Raw genomic sequence first — 5,113 nt, 5'->3', positions numbered from 1 at the left:
CCCCCCCCCCCCCCCCCCCCCCCCCCGGTATTTCTTATTCACCACAGAGCACCAGGATCCTTCAGAAAGTTTGTTAAAATGCAGGTGCCAGGGGGCATCCCGGAGGTGGTGATTCAGTGGACGTGGCTCAGAGAGGGCCGGGAGCCAGCGTGTGGAAAACCCCGCAGGCCGTTCAGGGACAAGGGTCCTCCCTGCAAAGATTTTGAGATACACCAATTCAGAAGCCGAGGCAGACTCGGGCCAGGACAGGGGTGGACAGGACCCCGGGGACGAGACCGGGCGGCACCGCAGTGTGAAGGCTGGAGTTCGGCAGCCCTTGGCTCCTGGGCCTTGGGGCCATTCCCTGCGCTCCGGGGCCTCCCGGCTCCCCCCGCCCATGGTCTCTGAGCCCCAGCCTCAGCGTCACCCACGCCACCAAGGGAGGCCCTTCAGGTGCCAGGCCAGGCAGAGGCTGCAACTAGTCGCTTTAAACATGACAGTGGACCTTCCAATTTGTAAAGCGCTCTACAGTTTATCAAGTACTTGCCCATGTTTCGAAGAACGTTCCAGTTTGTGGAGGACTTCACGGAGCGCCCATCACCTGTCATCCCCACCGCTGCCACCCAAGGGCTTCTCATGTGCACTTGGCAGTGGATGCGGGGCCTAAAGTACCCGGCCCAACGGCCCCAGTGCCTTTGCTGAGACCAGAACACACGTGCCCTGCATCCAAATCCTGAATTCCTGGCTTTTTTTCAGCGGACCAGGGGAGGTGACACATTGCCCAAAGACCCTCCAACCTCCAACGTCCAGACCGACCCCGCTGCCCGCAGACAGGGAAAACGCCCCAGCGCCTCCCCCTCCTGGAATTCTCAGGTTCCTGGTTCTTGTGGCCACGCGTGTCCCGGTAACCGGATGAGGCCAGCCGCCTGTCCTCGCCCCCATCCAACCTCTCCTTCCGCTTTTCAGAGCACTCCCATCAGGAAAGCAGCTGCGTCCTTCCGTCTCAGCCTCACAGCCCTGCAACACTGTACCCATTTCACAGAAGAGGAGACTGACGCTCCAGGAGGTCTCATTGCCTGCCTGAACTTGCAGGCCTGTGGCAGATAGGAATGTAGTTCTTTCTGGTTGCTGCGTTGGTGCTCCTCACCACTGGGTCGCGGTCTCTGCCCTGTTCCAGAAGGCCTGGGTCCCGGTCCCTGTCTTTAGAAGGACATTCAGGTGAGCAGGGATGCCGGCCAGCCCCTCCGGCCTCACCTGTCTCCAGAGCAGAGGGAAGAAGGGGGTTTTGGCTTATCATTCAGACCGCCACCTGGTGGAGCCCACATCACGGGGAGTTTGGGGGGTTGGTGCAAAGGACTACAGCAATTAATTGCAGAGAGAGGGGTTTGGAGCGGGGGGTGGGGGGGCGGAGAGAACTGGTTGAGGGAATCCTCTGCCGGGCTCCTCTGCTGGCAGCGGGGGAGACTAAGCTGCCCCCCCCCAGCCTGCTGGGCTTCAGGCAGTGGCCAGGGCAGAACCTACGGAGCTCAGGTTGGGACTCATGACATGTGATAAAGCCACAGGCAGCTCAGAGCCTCAGGGACTGAAACAAACAAGTCATGGGGTGTCCGAAGAGGCCACCACACAGAGCTGGGCACATTGGTTCTTCTGCAAAGGTCCCTGACAATGAGATGCCTGGGGGGAGGGGATCCCACGGCCCAAGGCCATCCCACCCGGAAGAAGGTGAGCCTTCCCCTGTTCCCACAAAGGCACCATCCGGTCCAGCGAGTTCAGAAGGAGGGAACCTAATGGCCATTAGTCAAGTGCTATCTCCAAGCCATCAAGAGCCTAGAAGGCTCGATTTCAGCCCCACTGAATAGTAGGGGAGAGAAAGAAAAGCACAAGGAAAGGAGGAGGGTTGATAGTCATTTTGTTTTGGCTTTCTACGTATCCGCGTCTGCTCGAAGATGAGAGCTCTTGCTGCCAGGTAAATGCTTCCTCTCTCTCTCTCTCTCTCTCTCTCTCTCTCTTAATTTTCTTCTTTCATAATGAATTGTATCTTTCAGTTCTGATGGGAATGATATTTTAAAGTGGTTTTCATTGGAGACCTGCCTTTGATGGCTCAAAGCGGAGAACAGAAAAGCAAGCCCTTGGGGCGCCTGGGGGGCTCAATCAGTTGAGCATCCGACTTCAGCTCAGGTCATGGTCTCCTACTCCGTGGGTTCAAGCCCCACGTCTGGCTCTGTGCTGACAGCTCAGATCTTGGAACCTCCTTCTGATTCTGTGTGTTTATATCTCTCTCTGTCCCTCCTGACTTGTTCTCTTTCTCTCTTTCTCTCTCAAAAATAAATAAATAAACTTAAAAAAGAAAAGCAAGCCCTTCCCAGACCCTCCCACCGTCTAACATCTGCTGATGTGCCGTCCATCTGTCCATCCTGCAGCCGCCCACCGGTCCTTGTAAGCAATGCGTGCATTCATTCCTTCATTCACTGACTTAAAGACCACCTATAAGCCCCTCCGTGTGCCAGGCGGTCTCTAGAGGGGTCCAGTGTTGAACTCCGCAGACAGGACCCCTTATGGGGCTGACATGCCAGCCAGAACAAGGTCATAAACAAGCCGACAGATAAGCAAGATCATCTTAACCAATGACAAGTGACTTAGAATGAAGACATGTTAATATGTGGGCAAGGGTCCGGGAAGGAGGGGGTGACGCGGATATGAGACCTGGATGGCAAGTGAAAGCCAGTCACCCTGTACTTGGTCATTACAATACGGTACATCGATATCCACCACATTAAACCCTCCGGAACTTTTTTTTTAGCCTGGAAATATTTGCAGCCAGGCCTATCACGGTCAAGGTCAGTCTCTCAAAGTGGCAGGAGAAACACACTTGATCTTTGGTAACAATCTTGAGCTGACATCAAAAACCAGGTATTGATCACCACTGGTGACAATGACATCCCTCATTTGAGGGGCGGAGTGGCGTCGCAGGGAGGGTGGCGGCACTGAGGTCGCCATCTCTCCTTCTGTTGCCGCCGCTTCTAATCACCTCGTTTCAAGCTCCTGCCAGCATGGCCCGCAGAGATCTGAGCTGTAATTCTGGCGTGGTCGTGGTCAAGCTGTGTGACCTTGGACAAGTGACTTTGCCTCTCTGAGCCTCTGTTGCGTTATCTGACGTGGAAACCTCCCTATGTCCTTGATCTTGAATATCTGCACCGCGGTTTGAATGATTCCGAGATCAAGTTAGGTTTTGTCATGTGCACACAGTGCCCGGAGACCCTTTTAACCTGCAGACTCTGACCCGGTAGGTCTGGGGTGAGGCTGGCATTTCTACCAAGTTCTCCGGTGACAGCGGCTGCCACTAGCCTCCAACCACCGCCTGAGTAGCCAGGGAGCAATTGACTGATACGTTCAATCAGTGATTACATCAAGAGGGACAAAGAGGGATTTTCGATTTCAGGAAATGCATGAACCCTGTGTTTCATTTTATCCCCCAGTTGCCCCATTAAAATGTTTGTGAGGCACCCAGCGCACAGCGTGGCCCGTCGAAAACACGGATAGATGTTAGCTCGCTCCCTCGCACATCTCGAGGGCCAGTGTAGGATGCGAAGGCGGCCGCTGGACGTGGAGGTCCGTCTGTGATTGCGTGCCGTCCCCACGAGGCCCCTGTGCAGAAGGCGGTGGACGCTGGCTCTGTAGAGAGAACAACGTTAATTCCCGTCTCCAGCCCTGCGTCCCCGGCTCGGGGACATGTGTTTGATCAGGCCCGCATCAAACGCCGAATTTGCCACAAGACAAAACCCGAGCGCGGGGGACTTGAGTCTGTTTGAACTGGTCCCCTCGCCCCCAGCCGTCCCCACCCTGACCTCCTTCAGACACGTGCAGATGCTTGTCCAGAGCCACAAGAACTGCCAGGCGCCTGGGCAGTACTGCCTGCTGTTAGAAACTCGGAGGGGGGTGGCAGGGAGAAGCTGAGTTTTATTCGGGGACCGGGAACTCAGGAGCAGAGAAACAGGGAGGAAGAGGGTGAGCTGGGGCGTGGGGAAATGGGGTGCTAGTTTGTAATCCCCTCACTGCTCATTTAAGAGCGAGTTCGCTCCACAAACAGCATATTCGTTTGCACCATCCAGTCCGTTCTTGGCGTGGTGTGGGCACAGCGCTAGAAAGGGGCAGTGAAGGGCTTTATTACCTTTTATTTTTCAGCTGAGGAAACTGCGCCTTAGAGGCTTGGATGAAGTTACCCACCAGGAGGTGGTGAACTCGATTCGGCAGCTGCAGGAGGGCTGAGGGGGGCGCCTGAGACTCCGCATTTCTCACAGGCTCCCAGGTGGTGTCAGTGGGGCTGGCCCGTGGACCACCGTTGGAGTAGCAAAGACGTATTGGCTCATTCATTTCAGAGACACAAATCCCGGAACTGTCTCGTATATTTATTCTGTGCACAAGTATCGGGTATTTCTCATCTCCCGGGCGTTGCATTGATTGGAAGATTGTCGGAGTTCAGACCAAAGGCAAATAAATTAAGCATTCACTAATTGCAAAAAAGCACAATGGTGCTCAGAAGCACGTTACATTTAGCAGAAGGATGTAGTGTGCCGAGCAGCGGAGACCCTCGCCGGTGTATCAGAGCCCGGACATTTGCAGATACCGGACCCTCACTCCTCCTGGGTGCCTCTGAGCACGTTGTACCTTGATTTACCCATAAAAGGGGTGAGAAGATCAACCCAGACCGGAGTGTGGTCATTCAAACCCCAGCCCCTATTGAACTGAAAGTCAGAGCTCCAGATTTTTCCAGTTGGAAAGGGCATCACCCACCCCAGCGCTTCCCTATCTCACCGGGTAGCAGAATCCTCTGGGTAGACAGTGACGGGGGTCAGCAAAATAAAAATGCAAGATAACCAGTTAAATTCGAATTTCAGACGGGCAACAGCAACAAACACGTGTTTGGTGGACGGATGCTGAGTTTACACGTCCTCAGTTAGTGACAGATCCTTTGATGTGGCGGTGAGAGCACGGACGGGGTCCGGAAGGTGTCCTGATTTCCAGTTGCTGCTATCTGGGCCCTCAGCTTTGTTCTCGGGATCCTCCTTCCTTTCTTTTCTTTCTTTCTTTCTTTCTTTCTTTCTTTCTTTCTTTCTTTCTTTCTTTCTTTCTTTCT

This window comes from Suricata suricatta, chromosome 14 (genome assembly GCF_006229205.1).
Source record: "Suricata suricatta isolate VVHF042 chromosome 14, meerkat_22Aug2017_6uvM2_HiC, whole genome shotgun sequence".
NCBI lineage: Eukaryota > Metazoa > Chordata > Mammalia > Carnivora > Herpestidae > Suricata > Suricata suricatta.
This window is presented reverse-complemented; position numbering follows the sequence as displayed.